Here is a 22,894-nt window from a genome sequence, read left to right as displayed (position 1 = left end):
TTAAAATACAATGATATTTCCAAAATAATTGAATAGCTTACAGCAGAATTGCACACGAACAATGTTTACTAATAAAAAGGTTGCAGGAAAATGTAGTGCACAATATTACTTAGTACAGAAACTGCATATACATTTAAAATATTAATTTTCATATTTACGCTTTCAAAGCTAATCCATACTGTAAAAAGTAAACAAAAGTGTACAAACAAAGGCTCACATAACTTCAGTTTGTTGCTTCACAAATTTCATTTTCAAAAATTTTAATTTCTCAAGATCAAAATAAATTTGCCTTAATTGTTTGAATTCGTGCTACTTTGCTATTCAGTAATCTATTGCTTGGTATCTGATCAATGACCTTAAACATTAGTTGTGTTCTTTTAAAAATGTAAGTGCAGTGGAATTCTTTAATGACTGATCATTTCCTTGAATATTAACTAAAGAGATGAGTGCTGGATGTGGGAGCGAAGGGGGGAATCCGGACACTTGCCCCCGTGAGACAACTTTTGGGGGCAAACAAATTTGCTCTATTTCCATGAGGGTGTTAGAATACGGTCAGTGACCGGCAGAAAATGGTCCGGTCACTGCCCGTAAAAATAATATTCTGACAATGTGCCCGTGAAAATTATATTCCTTTTTCTACGGCCACTGCCCGTACATTGACTATGTGCCCGTAAAAGCTAGAATTTGTTTTCTACGCCCATTGACCGTAAATTGATATTGTTCCCGTAAAAGCTAAAATTTATTTTCTAGTCCTATTGCCCGTAAATTGATATTGCTCCCGTAAAAGCTAGAATTTATTCTCTACGCCTATTGCCCGTAAATTGATATTACTTCCGTAAAAGCTATAATTCGTTTTCTAGGATCACTGCCCGTAAATTGGCGTTATGCTCATAAAACTTTTCTATGGTCACTGCCTCCAGTAAATTAACATGATGTTCATAAAAAAATGTCATTCTTTATCGTCACTGCTCACAGATTATTAGGTGCTTTAAAACTTAGTTTATTGTCATATAAGAACCAAGTTATAAATAAAAGTTTTAAGAACACAATAAAATGCAAGTCATTTTTACAATTCAATTAATGCGTAAAATAGGCTAACACTGTTAGTAATGCAGTTTGAGGACCCCAGTTGCCAGAATTATAAATATTCTATTAAATGATCTCTAAAAATGAGAATGCATGTTTAAGAGAGAGAAGTATAAAAAGAAATATAGAAAAAATCCTGTGAAATAAGGGAAACTTAACTGAAAAAAAAAACAAAAAACAAATTCAGTAAAGCTTTTTTACTGTATGGATTATAGTAAAATACAACACTTAATATTTTATGTAAAATGCTTACATACACAATAATTTGTTTCATCGCTAAAACACATGTTACCAATATTGGCAACTAGTGTTTTTTTAATGGTTCGTCCATTGCCTTTACTTGTTTGCTAACCTCGTTCATTCAAAGAACATAGAACATTCAAAAAAGTTATATAAATTATTAAAAAACATATTTATACTTCATATTTAAAAAGTTATAAATTAATTAAATTATACATAAATTAAAAACTTGTGCAGTCGACTTCAAAAATAGACTGCATTTTTTACTAGCTAGCATAAACTTGTGAATAAATTAATTTTTAAACACCATAAGTATCCATTAAAGGTAAGCATCTCGAAAACAATTTTATCGAGAGAAAGAATTTTAGCTCAAAAATTATTACCAAAAAAATATGTGAGCATGTCTACATAAGAAATAAGAAGAGACAATATCCAGAAGTGTCAACAATGAAAACAAAGAGTTTAAAACATCAAAAAGGTTTATTTTACACTAATTACAAGTTAAATAACAACATAATTACAAATAAACTTTTTCAGAAGAGAAATTATGGTCAAATTTTTCAAAACTTGGTTGAATCACTTTTTCCAAATCTTTATTCCTTTTGGATCCTTTAGTTCAGTAACTTATCCAAAATATTGCCCTAAAAAGAAATCACCATAAGGAAAATTAAGAATGATTTATTTTTCACACATTTAAAGCAGAGCAGCATTCTCACTAAATAGTAGAGACGTACCGAGTAGCACTTTGGCCGAGTAGCCGAGTACCGAGTACTCGGCCTTTTATTACTCGGCCGAGTACCGAGTTACCCAGAACTCGGCAGAGTTTCAAGTACCAATTATGTTTTAAGAAGAACCACTGACACACATGTGATGAATTTTGAACTTATTGGAATAGTAGTATAAACCTCCTTGTCCATATAATAGTTTTTAAAACTAAATTCCTGCTGAAATTTAATTACGCATTATATATACAATTTTGTTTGTGTCAAAAATTTTACAAAAAAATAATTTTTTAAATTAAAATGAAATAAATAAAAGGTATGATTAATCAAGTTGGAATTAAACCAAATTACAGCAAAATCCCTCTAATGCGGACACTAACAGGACAAATTTTTTTTTCTGCAATATAGAGGTGTCCGCAGGACAGGGGTTTAATAATGTTATTTGCATTGGAACTGGGGAATTAAAAATTGTCCGCATAAGAGGGGTGTCCGCCTTTGAGGGGTGTCCGTTAGGAAGGGTTTCACTGTATACCAATCAATTATAGTTCTAATCTGCCAAACATAAATAATTTTTAAAAGCAGATAAAACAAATGTGCAGGAACACTCCAGACCGCGTGTTTCTGCCCCCCCCCCCCTGCGTTACAAGGAACGTCTTTTTCAGTGCATAACATGTGAGCTAAAGAATGTAAAGACATTCAACAAAAAAATACGACTTTTGTCGGATGCCTTTAAATCTACGAGCCCCCATTTTGTGCATTGAAAAAGGAATTCCTTGTAATGCCAAAACACGTGTCTGCAGAGTTCCTGCACTGTACTTTTAAGGTTGTTTTATTTTTTAAGCAAAGGTATTTTTACATTTTTTATAACTAATTTTTGTTTGTAGCAAAAATCCATTTTTAATATAAAAATTCCATATTTTCTATACTTACATTTCTTGCGTAATTTTTAATAAATAAGTTTTATTAACTTTGGGGACATTAAAATAAAGATTTATTCCATTGAAGCATTACAAACTTCATTATTCTCAAAATTTAAACTTGACTTATAAATTTTAATTGTAAATGATTGCAGAATATAATGCTTGCTCTTTTTTTTATAAATTTTAGTATCTGTCTTGGACAATATTCAATTTTTTGCAACTACTCGGTATTGGCCGAGTATCTGATCAGAATTTGGCCGAGTACCGAGTACTCGGCAAATTGGCGGAGTACGGAGTAGTTACCGAGTACTCGGTACGTCTCTACTAAATAGTGAAAATCAAAATAAAGCATTTTAAAGCACCCTATTTTTTTTCACCCCTTTCCCTGGTTTCATAAGGTTTTCCTCCCTAATATGATGTTCAAAGGATTTTTACATAATTTCCAGGAATCCTAGGAAAAAGCACATGCATACATAGAAATATAAGCTATAATAAAATTAAACAAAAAATTAAGGCTAGATCAAAAGATATCGTAACTGCTAAAATGTATAAATCTTAAGCTTAATGCATAAAAGCTGGTAAACATGTAAATATCGAAAAATTTGTTTCATCAAATCAAACGAATGACAAAGAAAAGCATTTTTCCGACATCAATTCAAAATATGTGGTCTGTTTTGAAAAGAAAACAAAATGAGGTTATGAATATTTAGTGAACATCAATTTCAAAAAAAGAAAGAAAATCAATTGAAAACATAAACAATAATGATGATCATTAAGAGATATAATTAAACATAAAGCACTTTGGAGTCTTGCACAGATCTCGGGGGAAACCTGCAACTGTAGTACAAGTATAAGGGGAAATTTCAGGGAAAAAACATTTTGGCATTTTTAGTGACAATACTGGGCTATTTCCTGACGGGCATCTACAGTATGATAAACAGATATTGAAAACACCTTTTTTCAGAGCATAAGCATCTAAGCTTTTGGACCCCATACATAAGCATGGTAGCAGATTTTCTAATAGAGGGGCTAAGGGGGGCCACAAGGGATAAATAAAAATAAACTATTTTATTAGATAAATTTTCATTCATTTTCCCAGACATAAATAAAACTTTTAAACAAATTTTATAAATAAAAACATAAAACATATTTGAATAAAACCACTTTTGTTCGCTATGGGAATAATATCAGAGTCCGAGTCCAGTCCTAAAGGATGCATTTGTACTGGTTTAATATTTGTATTTTTTTTTCCAAGTTCGAAAAGAAAAGTAAAGACAGAAAACATGTTGCATTGTTGGAAGGAAAAAGAAACTCCGGGAATCTTCAACTCCTTTACCCCAAAATAAGAGACAGCAAATTTATTGGTCAAAAATTTTTTAAGTACAAAGAAGCTAACCAATGTATGACTAACCAATTTTTAATGCTTGAAAGAACTGTCATGGAAAAATTAAGTTTTTTAAATCAATTTCAATTTTTTCCTCCATACATTCAGAAAAAACTAGTTTTAAATTTTAAACTTTAAATCTTTTTGGATTTCCTTTTTAACTGAAAACTTATTTCATGCTCAAGATCCATATAGATGTTCCAATAAGTGAAAATTTTCCCTTGTGTATGTCAGTTGATCGTTAAAAAAAGATCTATATTCGGTACTTGACCCAGTAGCAAGAACTTGGGTCGAGTACTAAATAATCATCCTAAGTACTACTCAACCACACTAAATTACTGCAATCAATAGTAGGACAATGTTTTCAACCACACATGCACACTGGGTTTTAACATGCATACCCACCAACTTTGAAAAAGCTCATCGTTTAAATTAGGGATACATTGAGTATGCAGTTGATTTTTGGTATACTGATGGCTATTTGGCACACAAAACCGAATACTTGGTTTGGCTGAATACCTTAATATTTAGTCAGCAATTGAATAGTAAATAACATAAATAGTTGACAATTAGTAGGCAAACAATTTTTTATACAATGAATGTACAGTACTCTAGTACAAACTTCCAACCTGTTATTTACTAATATTATCACATTTGGGTAATTCTTCAGAAAACGTAACTTTTGAATGCAAATATTTTTCAATCTCGAAACCTTTTGTTTCCTTTTTTTTCCCATTCTTACATGAAAGTGTTACCTACTAGAAGTAACCATAAACAATGGCCCAGCTAAGTTTTAATTATTTTACGCATAAATAAAAAATAAAATAATCCCTTGTTCGTAGAAATTTTTTTTAAAAAAAGAAAAAAAAACTTTTAGTATTTAAAAATTGAGGCCAATTTAATATCAAAGTAGTAGTTTTGTTAATTGTGCAATCAATCAGCTATTTTAATGATTAGTGGGAATATAATATTAAGTTCTCTTAATTAAAGTATGGTTTAATTAGTAGTTTCAAATACATGTAAAATACTACTAAAATGAACTAAACCACAATATTAAAAAGTTAAATATACTTAAACAATTATCATTTGAGGCACTTGTGAAAGGAATAATTGATAAATAAGTATATACTTTTAATTAAGTTATTAAGCAACATAAACAGCCACACAAGGTGTGTGACATGCCACGGAAATGAAATTCACACGTTGTGAACCAAAAATAAACTAAAATAAAACTTATTATTCAAAAATTGGTGGCAGGTTTAAATCGATATATTTTTGATGAAATTAAAAATCACTGTTAAATGAATTGTTCCTAAAATTTTTTACTGTAAAAGGCATGTGACAGAAAAGTTACTTTTTGAAGAATGACTCATTTAAGGTGATTTTAGTGCAAGAGAAAACATTCAGATATTACATTTAAGTTTCGTAGCTTTTCACTTTCTTTTATATCTTACGCCACATAAAAATTTTTTTTTTACCGCTCATAAGTCATAAGTATGAAACTAAACTCAGTGGCGCAAAATTAGAGGCAATCCCACCGTGCCCATATCAATCTTCATGACAGAGGGCTGTGGGGTGAAAAGGCAGGTGTTCTAGTTAGGTGGTCAGCCGAACGTGGAACCTCCAGTGTTTAGTTTCCAAGCATGCTTGGTACTCATTTTATTGACCCACTTATGGGATGAAAGGTCGAATCAACTGTGCCCAACGGGGAATTAAACTCAAATCTGCAATGAGGAGGCACAAAGTGCCACTGGACTTCTTAGGTATGAAACACTAAGCAGAAAAAATCAATTTGTGAAACGTTTCTCGTCTCACAAATGTTTAAAAAAGGCAATTTATAACGTGCGAAGAAAACACTCAGAAATTAAATTTTGCAGCATTTTGATTACGGAAGTTTTACCATTCAAAATATTATGTAATGCTTAAAACAAAATAATTAATCTACAGAAAATAGATAAGCATCCTCAATTCTAAATTGCCATAAAATAAAAATACAAAAATTACATTTTTTAGCCAAATATTCAGTCTAATATTTGACTAGAATTCTAATAAAATATTCGCTCAAAAACATAATTGAACTATCAAATCATCCAAAAGAAATCAATAACCAAACTCTCGACAACAAACATTCTTTTATAACACTATTTAATTAAAACACTAAAGAAACAATCATTAAAAAAACACAAAGGTATCTGTTCCACAATAGTGGAGGCTCATCCCCTAAAAGACGGTGCCTCAAAGAAGGACATTCCTAAAAAAGACACCCTTACAGTAAATTTTATTAGCAGTCTACTTTTGGTTCTTTTCAATAGTAAATGAGTGTTACTGATATGATTAATATAATTCTTAGATTGCAAACATCGCAATTGGAAAACAAAATATCAAACATATCATACTATTTTGAACACGCTTAAAATGAATTTCTGCTAAGATAAACTACATTTGTGATCCCTGTCCTTTTGATTGTTAATGATTGATATTTGGATAAGATAAACTAAGGTGAAGGCCAATAGATTATAAAGGTCCCTTGGAGTTAGTTTTAATAAGGTTTGACTGTATTTTCAAAATAAATATGGAAATCTGTGCATCTTACATGCAACGATGGATACAAGGTGAGGGTCATAATTCTCTGCAGACATTATTATCCAATCACTTTGTGCTCAAATATACTTAATGAATAACCTACAAACAATTGGAGTATTTTTTTTTTAAATTCACTTAATATTTTTTAAAGTAAAAATCTGGAATACAACTTCCTTTCATTGCTTTTAAAATTAATTAGTATTGTTTATGTCTCACAAGGTGCTTTATTTCTGGATAAGTTATTGCTTTAATTGACACCCAAGTATTTTCAGAATTTTTTATGCACCTTAAAAATATTCTTCAGCATGACCAGCCCTAAAATAGCAGTATCTAACCCCTGATATCAACCTTTTCATCATTTATAAGTTGTACCACAAAAGATGGCTAATGCACTTCTTTTGTCGTAAGTAGGATCAGGCCCGGCATTTTAACTACTGTGAATGCGTTAGGCATTAGGATCGGCAATGGGGTTAAAACCAAGGATTCTGGGAGGAATTGAGCCCCTAAAACCTCCTAACTGGCAGCGCCCGTGCATACCCTAGTCATGCTCATCTTTTTTTCTTGAAAGAAAGGGAGGGGGGAAATCCCCCCCCCCTCCAATGACGAGCATGGATGGGTATGCAGTGGGACAGCCAGGGTTGAGATTTTAACTGTTGAAAGCTGCCCAAGTATCCTTGGTTGTAGCACATGTTGCCAATCTGAAATACAGTAGTTTATATACGAATAAGGCAAGGGGGCCCATATAGGGGTGAAGGGGGGCTAGAGCCCCCCCTTGCAATTAGAATTTCCTTGCTTTTAGTACTTTTTTCCTTGAAAAAATGTAAAAACATTTCTTCTCCAGCCATTAATGAATAAGTTATTAAAAATGTCAAATTTTAATGACTCTAATCTGTCCTGAAATCAGTTTCCATGGGGAAAACATATAGCTAAACCACAGGGAAAATATTTGAGCCCCCCCCTCCCCTGCAACTTTGCATATGGGCGCCCTGCCTATGCAAATAGGACGTGTTCTCATACCTATACAATACAAATAGACTACTAAAGATTACAAAATGAAGAGTTCTGTTTTCGTGTCCAGTTCATCGGACATCACTCTGTGGCACAATTATACTGAACATTTTATATTCTTTTAAATTTATTATAAAATTTTATTATTTCATATCGATAACATTTAAATACAACAGCGACCAGAAATAAAAGCACTGAATACAAGTAACAAGTAGAAAAATTAAAATTGTTAGTTTAAGAGCAAAGAAACTGATCGTCGCTCAATCGAGTTTAGAAAAACATTTCTTAAAATAAAATATTAATACATACCTCTAAATAAATTCCGATGAAACACTTCTTGATCCAGAAGTTATTTTTCATCCAATTGTGCAAACTGGATCAAACTTTAAAGCAAGGATTGTCTGGGTGAAAGAAAATTCAACTAAGTATATGAAACAAAATAAAAAATGGTAGGTATGATTATGCATCATTTATATAAAAAAACTCCAGATTAAATAAAAAATTATTAAATAAAAACAAAAAACCCGACTGCGTAAAAACCAAAAAAACTAAAAAGAAAAATGTATAAGCCCAGTAGTTTAGAATGTATTAAGTACTACTAAATAACTACACCGTTGAAATAGTTTTATAACCGTACACACATAAGACAAAGCATAAATTCAAAAGCAGAATAGAAGGATCAACAGTAAGGGCCCATTCCTTTCTGATTCAAGAACCCCGTAAAGTTTGAATGAACGACATTTTCGAAAACGTTTTCGATTTCGGGTAGTTTTTCGAAATTGAAGATCGAAAAATTCAAAAATTTTGGCGATCTTTGATGACATTGGAGAGAGGGGGTTGAGGACTCTCCCCTAAAAAAATTTTGGAACTAAAGTCGTAAAAATACAGTTGGCGATTTTTTGTGATGAGTTTGGGGGGGGGGGGAGGTTTGGAGACCTTTTCCGGAAATTTTTTGAATTTACAAATTTAAATTTGCAAAGGTAAATTTAGGTTTGTGAATTCGGGAGGGGGGGGGATCACCCCAATTGCTCCCTCTGTGGATCCACCACTGCCCCTCCCCCACTTCAAGGACCTGCAACCATGACTCCTATAAACCTACCATTATGATTAAAACACATTCCAGTCAAAAACATTCATACCAGAACCAAATATTCAAAAGAATAACATGAAACGCGCCTTTGACAACAAACATTCGATTATAACACTATTTGAAGGAAACACTTCAAAAAACAGCAGTACAACCAGGGGGAGCGTTCATGGATCTAGACCCAAATTGAAATGACCAAGAAAATTCAAAAATGAAAATATTTGTGTTTCGCATATAATTTCATTAGTCGTATATAAGAAAACTTGAAGTAAGCACGATTTAAACGTTTTTGAAAGTACTGCATGAAACAAGCCTATTAAATGAAAAAAGTATAATAGGTATTCGTTATTATGTATTGAACTCAGCAGTGACTAATTTTAAAAATGTATAAATGATAAAAACGTATACAAGAGAAACTTATAAACTGTGCTTCACTGTATAATACACAGAGTGGTCCGAAAGCGGGAGTAACCCTTTTTTAATTTTACTATGGTTGAATGTTTGCTGTAAAGTTCAGGCTCCGATCTGAGTACCTACAGTTCGGGGGGGGGGGGGGGGGACACATCCTTAAGGGACATTCACGGCCCAAGAAATTGAGGGAAAAAAAAGAAAAAAAAACTAGTACTGAGACTTATTTACGTAAACAATATACACTGCTGGTCTAGGAGAGGACCCACTGAGTTTTTGCAAGGGGGCAAAAATTTATCGAGCTGGGCTTAACAGTTACTTTGAAGTCTTAAGAACTTCAGTTGAACAAGATCCATGTTGCAACACAGCTGAATTCTGCACCATATTCCACTTAATTTGGGCGTTTAGAACATTGCGTTTAAAATTCTGCTCCGAACCCAGCAAAACATCTGCAATAACATGGAGCAGAATTCCGCTGTGTTACGACATAGATGGTGCTCTGCCGATTTTTACTACTTTCAAGACTGTAAAGTGACTGCGTAACGAACATAACACAGAATATACGATGGGGGAGGGGGGTCACCCCGTTTGAACCACTCTGTATTCTGTATATTAGACCCTTAAAGAAATGAAATCCTGGCTATGCAACCCCCAATAAAAAGTTATTTGATTTTATGAGTCACATGAACGACTCTCTAAAAAAGGCATAACCACAGTAAATTTCAATAGCACAATCTCACCACTTTAATCACCTCCTCCCCCCTCCCCCCAAAAAAAACCTATACACACCTATGCAAACACAGCCTAAATTTCCTACTAGAAAGACATGGCTTCTCCTCCGCTCAGATTGAGCAAATTGAAAACTGCTTCAATTTCATAGAGAGCTGCGATTCAGACAATACAGCAGTTAATGATGTGAACATTCTTCTTACAGTAATTATTATACAAAATATTATATTTTAAGTTATGAATAGTTGTAAGTTATAGTAAAACATAGTATTATTATAGAAATTTACATTTAATTTATAAGTTTAGGCACATTGAACCAGAAACAATTCAGTAATTAATTAAGTGTTGAAAGTTGATAAGAAATACATGTTACATCACATTATTTTTGGTTTATAATAATTGTATGAATAACTGTTTAAAGATTTAGCTATAAAAAAAATGTATGAAACATGTTTTAAACATTTATAGCTGTGAAACTAATGAAAACAATGATGTCATTATTTATATTTTGTACTAAAAACGAATCTGCCGTTAATAGGTAGCCTAAAGCAATTTATTTTCAACTACGTACCTATGTTTTATTTCATTGGTTTAAATGTAACATTTGAGTTCATTAAAAACAATCTAAAAAATTTAACCAATTCCTATTAGTCATTGATCATGGTTATTTAAAACCAGGAATATAAAGCATGCAGAGAATTAGTAAATAATTCATTTTGTCCTCATGCACAACATCTTTAATTAATTACATTAATTTAGAAAAATACTGCAGAAATTTTTGAATGAAACTATGGAAATTAAAACACATGGAGCATAATATGATATTCATTTGTGCGTTTATATTGCATCACGTTTGCATGCATTGTACTATGTAAGTACGTCTTGATACAATCAATATCAATGCTAAATTTCAACGTTACAGCGACGCTTCCGTACTCGCCATCAATCAATGCTCACAAATTATTGTTATCAAAATAGCTAATAAAAAAAGAACAGTGGATTAAAATTACACTTAAACAATAGTATAGAAAAAAAACCACTTACTTAATATTTTGAATCCAGACATTAGAATCACATGGCGACGAAGCACGAAGACAACATCTTTCTGTTTTTGATGAGGACTACAATCTGAGTGTTTTGCCTCCCTTACGCATGATATATATTTTTTATTAGACATATAAACAACACATGAAAGAATTTACATCACAAAGAAGGGAAAGTACAACCGGAGCGAGGGTGGGAGTCGAACCCACCGCCTCAAGTGTGCCAATATCAAGCGGTCACTCAGACCGCTCGGCCACTGAGGCCCTGACAACATCTTTCTTTCGATGCCTAGGCGCAATACTTAGATGAGAGCCTGTATGTCAGAGTCCCTACTCTCCAATACGTATATTTGGTCCAGATATTGTGGGACTTATATCATACATTACATATTTAAAAGGTTAAGTTGTTGGAAGGGACTCTAGTTGGAAGACAACATTCGTTCAACACAGGCCATCCATCTTGATTTTTCTCCTTCCCGCTTCTTTGCGTAGAAACACGTGACAACGACACGTGATCTTTATCAGCTAGCATATTACGGGGAATGACCGTATTATGCACAGATTAAGGGACTGGACGACTGCCCCGTAATTTTACGGTCAACGCAACTTAAATTTACTGTAGTTTTTTTACAATTACGGTCACTGCCCTGTTTCCTCGAAGAAGGGCACTTACCGTATAATTTTATGGCCAATGCGCCTAAATTTACGGAAATTTTTTAGAGTGTGTGGGTGATGGGCTTCGTTGAAACTCAATATAAAACTTAAAGGAAGATGAGTAAGAGCATCAGTTTCAAGATTTGCCCTAGCTCGGAAAAATCGTACATCCGACACTGACAATTATCAATTAATTATTTTTAGTTTTAGCTCCTTGCATAAGGAAGAAAAATGTTCGCAAAAAACAAAATAAATAAATAATTACTTAGTCGCCAGTGGATGGCATACACTTTCAGTTTAGTAGCCCGTTTTTTACCATTAGTAGCCACTTTATTCAAAACATTTATTTATTTCTTGAATGAGGGAAAAAAAGTACTGCATTAAAACATGAGCTGTGGAAAAAGGTATTGCCGTATGAGATCTAACTGCAATTCCATTAATTTGCCTTTTTTCTATCCCCTCCCCCCTCCCGCCAAAGGTGAGTACAAACCTTTTGTATAGGGTCTGGTGGGGTAAAGTGGTCATAAAATCGTATGTTTTCAACTTAGGTGAATAATAAATGCAACAAATTCTTTAAACACTTCAACTTTTTTTGTTGTTATTTTACATTGCATTATTAAAGAACACGGTACATTAAATTTTAGGAAGAAAAATATTGATTTTAGTAGTTTTATAGAACTTTCTTTTCCCTATGTTTTTATGACCACTTTACCCCATGGGGTGGGGGAAAGTGGTCATAGCATGGGGTAAAGTGGTCATAGTTAAAAATAGTAGCAAAACCATTATAAAAAACTCTAATACTTGTATATTTCAGTTGTTTTTATAATTACAAGTATATTCACGAGTACATTTGTACACGAATATATACGTGTTGTGTTATACACGAGTAAACACGTTCCTATATGAGTAGATACATGTATACATCAGATACATGCATGCACGTGCCTACTCAAGTATATACGTATAAATACGAGTATATAAGCATGTATACTTGATTACCTACAGGAGTCTATACGTGTCTACATGAGTACATACGTATCACATGTATATACGTGTCACGTATATGTACGTGTCACGTGTATATACGAGTATATACGCGTATAAACGAACATCATATGCGCGTATGCACTTGTATCTCGAGAAAATACGTGCATACTTGAGTATATATGTGTATACTAGAAGTATATACGCATATATAAGTGTACGTACATACATATACGGGTGTACACGAGTTAATTCGTGGATACATCCAGTGCGTCTGTGTGTCTACTCACGTATATATAATATGGAAGCACGAGTATATACACATGTACACGTGTACACACGATTATATACCTGTATAGACGTATATACGTACATTATCGTGTATACACCAGTATATGTATGTGTACACGAGAATATACGCTTATATACATGTCGGCCTACAGAGTGAATCTAAGCTCTTGGGCAAAAATCAAAGGGGTGTGAGAGGGGAGGATAGAAAGATAAGAGGAAGAAAGATAAGAAGCAAAGAATCATAAGGAAGTTATAATCACTGACGGGCTACATGCACACAAAGCCAGGAGGCAAAGCAGGGCACAAATTTGTTGCACACAGATGATTTTACCTAACATTTTAGTTTTTAAGAAATATTTAGAGCAGTTGTTGAAAGTTACGGTCCGTAGTAGCTCTAATACACGCATCGCAACAAAGGCGCAGCGGCTGATGAAAAATTTTCGAAAGTCTCGTTTTTGCAACAGAGAGGGATCTGTAAATGCGACGCATGATGTTTTTCAGCTAAAGGCCGTAAATTTCATCAATCGGTTTAAAACTTTCTTAAGTCCTAAAATGTTGTGTAAAATTGCATTTGTGTAATATATATATATATATATATATATATATATATATATATATATATATATATATATATATATAGAAATTTGTGACTTTTTTTGCATCCATCAATTTCTCACTTTGCGTGCATGTAGCGCGTCAGCATTGTGTTTGTGACCATATGTTCCTTATTAACTCTTACTTCTTCTCCTCTCCTCTAACACCTTTTATTAATTTGCTCAAGAATGCAAACTCAACCTGTACACTTTTATATCATATGCTTGTATGTAAGTGTCTACTCGAGTACGTACGCGTATATACCTGAGTATATAAGTTCTTATATATACGAGTATAAGCGAGCATATACGTGTATAGTAGAATGTATAGCTGTGTGGATAAAAAATATTTGCAGATACCATATATGTATTTATTGGCGCATTTATGTGAATACGTCTATGTACATGTCTGCACGAGTATATATGCGTATATATATACGCATATACTCGTATATTTAACCCCGTTTACTGTAAAAACAATACATATTGAGTAAAATTAATATTTAATTTGTATCTGCCTTATACCTAAAGATTAAGTGACATTAGAAGAACAATATTCGTTAAGCCTAATATTATGACCAATTTACCCCATCTTACTGAAATTGTTCTAAAAAATTATCTAAAATAGATTCAGCTAACTGCTAATGAGTAAGAGTTCTTGAGAAATGTAGGAAGCTTCTTGTACAGTCAATCTGTTCCTAATTCTAACAAACAAAATTTCCCAAGGATGTTAAAATAGGTGTTTAGATTTAAAAATTTTTCATGTTCACGAAAAATATTTTTTTTTACCAAAAAAAAATTTTCCAGTTGTAAAATTTTGTATTCAAAATGTAGTTTCTAACTGCTTTACTCTAAAATAAAAGTTTCACATTCATTCGAACGTTTATTTCCAAGCTATAGCCATTTATTTGACGTATGACCACTTTACCCCATTGACCACTTTCCCCCACCAGACCCTAAGCTTTAAAGTTTGTACTTGTTTTTGAGGGGTGTGGCTTGGATCCTGAAAATAATAATGGCTTTTATTATTGATTGAAAGGCAACATGTAATACTAAGGTTGAGATTGTTCTTACATCGCAAACTAATCGCTTCAAAATAGAAATGATTTGTGTATGAAAAATCATTGGTGCAAAAATTGTGTGGCCATTTCGGTTCTTAAGACGTGACTGGTTGAGTACTCTTTTTAGCTTCTATCGTATGGCATTTAATCTCCAGATGGCAACTAAATGCCATACATTCAGGTCTAACTCAATCAGACATTTAATATCAAGTTCATTAACTAATGCAGCTAAATTTAAATACACATGGGATTTATGTTTCATACTTACGCACATAACACTGAACTGAGTTTATCAAACTTATCTAGTCATTAAACACAATATGTTTAAAATGAATTTATTTAACTTTATACATACACATTAAAAAAAAATACATAACAATGCTTGAAACTATCTTGCTTTCTACAACCTGGTAAAACATTACCTAAAAAAAAAATAAGAAAAAGCTTTTTTCTTTTTTTTTTAACAAAAATACGCTTAATTACGAGAACACAAGCAATACGTTATACATTTATTTGTAAGCTGTAGGGGAATGTGGGGCAAAGTGAAATAGTGGTGCAAAGTGAAATGGTGAAATAATTACTTTTTTCTAATATTGGCAAGGTGAAAGGGACTAAGTGAAATAGTTTATTTCGTTTACTCACTCAATTACACTGTTCGGTTAAAAAAAAAAAAAAAAACTTCAAAATGTTTCTGACATTTCGTCGGCTGATTCTTATGTAAAATGACCCCCTGAATCCAAATATGACCTCCGTTTTCTCCATATACGTACCAATTTTTTTTGTTAAAGACCCACCAAGTTTTTTTTCAATTTTCCTTAGTTTTAGAGCATTTTTTTTTTTTTTTTGGAGGTGAAAGGAGCTTTACATTAACTGCTAACATAGTGTTGGTGGGCAAGAGAGGTTCAAAGTTAAAGATCATGGACACCCATCACAAAAAGGGGGACTTGGGGGATTCCCCCCCCCCCAAATATTAGAAAAATTACGAAAAATGATCTTTTTATTCTGCTTTATTAAAAAAGATGTTTTAAAAAGAATTTCGGTGTAGAATGAGAGTATAAGACTCCTTTCTATGACTCCTATGTCCAAAAAAAATTTCGGATGTAAAAAAAATTAAAAAAAAAAAGAGACTGTGTTATGAATGCCGCACGTTGCATACGTGTTGAATCGCAGGTCCTCATTCAAATAGATATTCTTCTGGCTGATTCTTATATGAAATGACTCCTTGTTTCCAAATACGACCACCTTTCCCCCATCACGCCCCCCCCCCTTTTTAGAACCTCCCCCTCCCCTGATTCAGAGCCATTTATTGTTTTAAATTTGGAGGGGAAAATGAGCATTACAATAATCGTAAACATTATTCTGAATGACTAGAGATGTGCAAGGTTCTAAATCTTGTGCATATATAGCAAAAAAAAAAACTTGCCCCCCCCCCAATAGAAAAGGAGGCGTGATTTTCTACAAAAATCGGTACATGTAGGAGGATAACGGAGATTATATTTGGATTCAGGGGGTATTTTGCAGAATCAGGCGGAATAGCCTCAGAAGCATTTCAGAGTAATTTTTCCTGCACAGTGTGTTTGGAGGGGTGCCCCCCCCCCCTTGTTTTATTTTTGCTACATATGCATAAGATTTTGTGCTTTGCACATCTCTAATCATTCAGAATAATGTTTACGGTTATTGTAATGCTCATTTTCCCTTCCAAATTAAAAAATGGCGGGGGAGAGGAGGAATGGGTAGGTTCTAAAAAGGGGGGCGTGATGGGAAGAAAGATGGTCGTATTTGGAAGCAAGGGGTCATTTTATATAAAAGTCAGCCAGGGGAATGCCTTTTTGAATGAAGACCTGCGATTCAACTCGTATGCAACGTGCGACATTCACATGATATTTTTTTTTTTTACATCCGAAAATTTTTTTGGACATAGGGGTCATAGAAGAGAGTTTTATACTCTTATTCTGCGCCGAAATTTTTTTACAAACATCTTTTTTAAAAAATCAGAACAAAAAGATCGTTTTTCGAGATTTTTCTTTTATTTTGAGAGAGTATACTCCCCCCCTCCAAATCTCCCTTTTTCGATCGGTGTCCATGCTCTTGAACTTTGAACCACTCTTGCCCACCAAAACAATGTTAGCAGTTAATATAAAGCTCCTTTCATCTCAAAAAAAAAAAAAAAAAAAAAAACTCTAAAACTAAGGAAAATTGAAAAAAAAAAACTTGGCGGTCCTTTAAAAAAATTGGTACGTATAAGGAGAAAACGGAGGTCATATTCGGATTCAGGGGGTCATTCTACATAAGAATCAGCCGACGAAATGTCAGAAGCATTTTGAAAGTTTTTTTTTTTTTTTTTTGCCGCGCAGTGTTATTTACAAAATCACTTACGGATTCATTTATTAATTTATTTACATTCCCTCATTCATTAATTCACTTAATTATTCTTGCCTTCACCCATTTTCTTATTTATTCAATATTTTATACGGTCATTTATTTTTCTTCATGTATTAAGTATATTATTTATTTAAGTATTCATTCATTGTTTCATTATCTTTTTATTATTCATTCTTCCCTTCTTTTACTCATTCATTTGAACAAATAAATTTTTTATGAGTGAAAAGAAGATTTTTCATTTAGAAAAATATTTTATTTTTCACTCTTTCTATAAAAAAACAATGAAGGGAAAAATTTCCACTTTTTTTCTTTTTTTTTTTTTTTTAGGGCATTAATTTACTACCAAGAATTTAAAAAAAAAGTTTCATTGCAAGTCTTGTTATAAAATACAATGTTCTTTCTTTGTAAAGTAATTTTCAAAAGAAATTTCCAATTTGTTTACTTAAAAAAAACTTAGCTTAGCAATTTCACTTTACCCCACATTCCCCTACTATTTTTTCTATAATGATAATTTTTCCGAAAAAAGCCCCTATACACCTGTCCTCCTCCTTTTCTCTTTACATCATCAAAGATAACTAAAATGTTTTAGACGCATCAGTTTTTACAATTTTCCGGAGAACCCCCCCCCCCCTCCAACCAGTTTCCTTCCTCTAACATCACCAAAGATAGCTTTGAACTAAACTTTAAAAAAAAAAAAACATTTTCAAAATATTGTGGTTAATAATACCCTTATTCCTCAAGTTACCTCACAAAAATGTTTTTAACACTTTAGCTTCAAAATAGTTTCAGCTGAAATGAACCCCGGAACATAAAACCCAAAGTTCCTTAGAAATGCCCTAAATGTACAGTTTTAAAACTGCATTCTTAAATTTTTTTGCTAGAGGTATCCTTCCCCCCTCTCCATACTTTTCCCCATCTTTACATAATCAAAGACAGCTTAAACATATTTTAAGAATAGATAAATCTCCGAGGAAGATCTCCCTACGCCCTTTCCAGAACTGAAAAAATGGCTTAAACTTGCGTTACTAATATTAAATTCGGCATTTTTCTCAGAAAAAGGTCTCATATTTCCTATTTCCTCAGTCTGTGGTTACTCTTAATCTATCTTTCAATGTGATGGAACATATAACAACTAAATTACAATTGAAATAGTTTTTACACTGCAACAGACATCACGTTTAGTTATCCAACAATTTTTACTAAGTCTTTCATGGAACTTTTCATGGTTCAAAAAAAAAATGTTTTTGTGTTTACGTTATCAGGTTGTACATGTTTTACAAAGAAATAAAGGTTTTTTTTCAAAGAAATAAAGGGTGAAATTTTTTACTGACATGTTTTTTATCACACGGCAAATTAAAAAGTGGGATTAAAGAAAAAACTATTAAGCATTGTTTTCTGAATTAGCGGTTTTAACTATTTTTGTGTCATGACCCCATTTTTAAGAACACGACACCCGATACATGTATTGTACGTACGCAAAACACGCATTTATTTTAGGCACCCTGTTTGCTCTAATTGCTTTAATGATTTCAGAAATTCGACTAAGATACTTAATAAGATTTTTAGCTAATATTTTGAACTCAGATTATTCATTCAACCAATACTTTGCTTGGCATTTCTGCAAAACATCGATCATGAAGCTCAAATTTCATGATTTTTTTAAATGCAACAGATAATAAAATTAATCTATACATATAATAAAATAAGATGTTTGTGTGTGTGTGTGTGGCGCGCTTCCCGGGAAAACGGTAAGGTCTAGAAAGATGAAATTTGGTATACATATACAGTTTCTGCCGTAGATGTGCACCTCGGGCTTCGATCTATACATATAATAAAATAAGATGTTTGTGTGTGTGTGTGTGGCGCGCTTCCCGGGAAAACGGTAAGGCCTAGAAAGATGAAATTTGGTATACATATACAGTTTCTGCCGTAGATGTGCACCTCGGGCTTCGATTTTTGATATTTTAAGTAGAAAAAAAGTTATTTAATGTTTCATGTGTTTTTTTGCATATTTTAGTACTTTTACCTCACAGACACCGAACCAACCGCACCACACAAATATCTTTTGTACTATAGTGTTGGAAATTTAATTTCCAATAAGATGAAAGAAAAATTTTTGAAGATAGAGCATTTTTTGTATTTTTTACGAATTTTTGGAAAAACCTTTAATTTGCAGTTTTTTCCGGGTTTTATTTTTTTCTAATATCATCCTGCGAGAAGTATCAAAGCCTCATTTCTAAAATTTAAGTTGGTAATAGTAGAAATATTTCACCCTCTTAAGAAGAAAAAATTTCTTTAAAATACGCAATAGTTTTTTTTTTACAATTTTTTTTTAATGCTGAACACATCATGTCTTTCCACGCATCGGTCGAAAAAAGGTTCTTCATTCCTTTATGCCTCTGACGTCACTACTTGGATTTCGATTCGATATTTACGACGGAATCTTAATCGCAAACAATGTTAATCATTTTTTTTTTTACTATATAGCTTACTTCTACATTTTATGACGTGATGACTACGGGTTTTTCCGGCAGCGCTTGCTTTTTTTTCTTTCCTTTTTTTGTTTTATTTAGGGATTGCATTTATTTCTTTCTCCATCCCCCCCCCCACTCCCAAGCTGGACGTTTTGCTGCATCTATAAAACGAAACATTTCATAGTTGTGCGCATTGAATTCAATAAAAACAGAAAGATTTTCTTTTCTTTGTCAAATGCTACTTTTTACACACTACGTGAAATTTTGGAGATAACTTTTTTTTTTTTTGCTCAACTTAAATAAAAAAAAAGCAGTTTTTTGACTGATCTTTAATTTTATTATGAAATGGGCGGGGAGGTTAAAATAAATAGAGATGGATAAGAAAATTTAGAGATAGATCGTAAAGGTAGATAGCCGCCGAAGGCGGCAATCTTGGCGTAAAAATGTGAATGGCACAAAAAAAGATAGAGATGAATTGTTAATACTGCTGCCAAATTTATTTAAACAGCCGCCGAAGGCGTCAAACTTGAAGTAAAAAGGTAAATGACAAGTTAGCCAAATAGCCGCCGTAGGTGGATGCTTGCACAGAAAGGCGAATGGCGTAAGAAGGCGAACCAGCTGGTCGCCGCAGGCGGCTAGTTATTCATAAATAAGATACTAAATGGTACGCAATATTTCATCCTCAAAATTCAAAATAAAATTAATCGATATGAAGCATTAGACAATATATTTTGTCAAAAATCATTACTTAAAAGAATCTTGATCCCTGGACCTAGGTTCGAATCTCATTCATACTATTGTGGTAAATTTTGATCATATTCAAGTTTAACCTAATCTAAGACGCAGAACCTCCAGCGATTCATTCTTTTTCGGTTTGTTAAACCAAAAAGTTGTGCACAAAATGATCGATCTTATGGGATATTTACAAGCAAAAGTACTAACGTATCAAAAAATTGCTAACCAGAAAAATAAAATCACCTGAAATATTTGTAAAAACAAAAGGTAGATGACAGATCTTATAAAAAGCATTTAGATGAAAGAGATGCTTTTTTTTTTAAGATTGAAATTGAACAGCGTAAGAAATGCCCTTCGACCGTCATTAGAAATGATTTTAGGTCATAATCTGTGGTTTAAGAGCCCTTGTTTAAACCTCTCATTCCGATGTTCTTAAAAAATTCTAAATCTAAAGATAAGGACAGGAGCCCTAAATCAATCGTCAAGTTTCAAAATTAGAATCGTAACACGTTAGTCTTAACGTAACCACACAGTTTTAAAACACAGGATTTCATTTTATTTCAAAACTTAAGCGGTATGGTAAACTATTAGTTTATTTAAAATAAAAGTATGAAGCTCAGTAAATGTACAAATACAAAAATTATCTGTAAAGAACATAAAAAAGGAAAGTGGCGTACCTTTTGAGCATTCAAAAATATCACGAAAATGATTGCGGCCGATCCAGATTGTTTACAAACATGGCGTAGCAAAGAAAGCAGTGATTTCACAAGCACTCTCAAATCTGCACGCGATGTGTTCTCAAGTGTATTCCCAAACTTCGGCTGAATAGAGATTCCCAGTAAAACACATTCGGTGCACTTTTGGAACGTTTTCTTTATAACGGAACGTATTAGTAAAACATTTCAGCTTCATTTCTTTGTACATAACACATTCGAAATACATTTTAGCACATATTCAGGCAACTGGAACACTTAAAGAGTTTCAAATGTGTACCGATTATTTGCAGTGTACAGGTTGTCCAAATTAATGATAGTAATAGTTAAACAAAATGAACTATAAATTGAGACCAGATACCTATACTGTACACAGTAAAAATTACAATCACCCCAACTTGCTGTTATTGACACCATAATAAAGGCCTACAAAATACATAGCACATTTTTTCACTTTTTTTTTTATACAGTATGTACATCTAAATGACTGTTCGGATTACACGAAATTCAGTTTCATAGGATCTGGATTTATACTTTATTACACTTTCCTGTGACATGAAAAAGTAGTTGGACGTGCTAGACTATAAAAATTTCTGGCGGGGGGAAAAAAGATTTTGAAATACGGTGAAAAAGTTTAACAAACTGAATTGACCAAAATATATTTTCGTGTTAAAAGAATTGAATTAAATTACACAGTACTCTGTCCAGACTACAATATCATTTCGTGTTAACCATATTTTCTGTTAAGAGTTATCATGTTAAACTTTTTTCACTGTATATCCATAGATACAAGTTGGGGGATGATTCCTAGATTGAAAGTCTCTTGATGATATGCCACCGTTGGACAATTTCAAAAGACAGTTTTTTGTCGCTTTAGACGGAGACTGAATGCTAGGACCCTTAAATATCTTTTAGTGTAATGAAGGACACCCATCAGCTGAATAACCTTTTCCGTAATCTGCAAGATGCAGCAAACCAAGTTTTACTGCAAAACCATACCACCTTTGCATTTTCCAGTATTAAATTGAAAACAAGTCATTTTCGGTAAAAAAAATTCTCTCTTTTGACTCTAAAACTTTGATGGCAATCAGGGCTGCCGCTACCAAAAATGCGCCCCAATGGCAAATTTTAATCCTCCCCCCCCATGAGCCCCTATCGCCCAATGCATAATTTTATGCCCGTCTGCTTAATTTAATCTCCCTCACACACTTAAGAACTTCAAAATGAATAGTTTAAAATTGCATTCATATGTGACGTTGCATCGTTTACTTGCTTATAACTGAATATTTAAATTTTAATGTAAATTTTAAAATTGTAATTTGAAGTTAGCATAAAAATATATTTACAAATAGTGTACCTTTATTGTGTAAAAATTGGATAATTTGTCATGTCTGAGGTAAGCAAAGTAACTATGAATTTTCAGTAAGGCGAAGTTGGACGGACCAAGGGAAAAGATCTGATTTTGAAATAAAAAGTTCTTTTTGTAAAAATTAAAGAAAACTTGACTCAGGCACTTGTAAGATAAATCGAAATATCATTGAATGAAGTGTTGAAATTATTATCACACATACATATTACATTTGCCTTTTTCTACCCACCACCACCTTTGTATTCGCTTCTGGCGGTTTAGGTTTATCAGGTTGGTTTTCGCTTTGATCAGTTCTAAGTAGAATACCATATGCGACTCTAGTTTTAAGAAATTATGCTCCCATTGTACTCAAAAACTTTTGCTATTTTTTCGTTGCCCAAGAGCATTTCATTTATATTTATACTATCGAGAAATGGTAATGTAATGCA

The 22,894-nt window shown here is 32.8% G+C and overlaps 1 long non-coding RNA gene across 1 annotated transcript; it reads right to left on the bottom strand.

Moving 5' to 3' along the window:
* Positions 1-1,755: 1,755 nt before the first annotated feature.
* LOC129218164 (uncharacterized) lies at positions 1,756-11,460 on the bottom strand. Its single transcript, XR_008580298.1, has 3 exons — positions 11,212-11,460; positions 8,253-8,344; positions 1,756-1,967 (listed from the first exon to the last, which is right to left on the bottom strand). It is a non-coding gene; the product is annotated as an uncharacterized LOC129218164 (long non-coding RNA).
* Positions 11,461-22,894: the final 11,434 nt, after the last annotated feature.

This window comes from Uloborus diversus, chromosome 3, assembly GCF_026930045.1.
Source record: "Uloborus diversus isolate 005 chromosome 3, Udiv.v.3.1, whole genome shotgun sequence".
Lineage (NCBI taxonomy): Eukaryota > Metazoa > Arthropoda > Arachnida > Araneae > Uloboridae > Uloborus > Uloborus diversus.
Note: the sequence above shows the minus strand (reverse complement) of the source record. Positions and strands in the feature narration are given on the sequence as shown.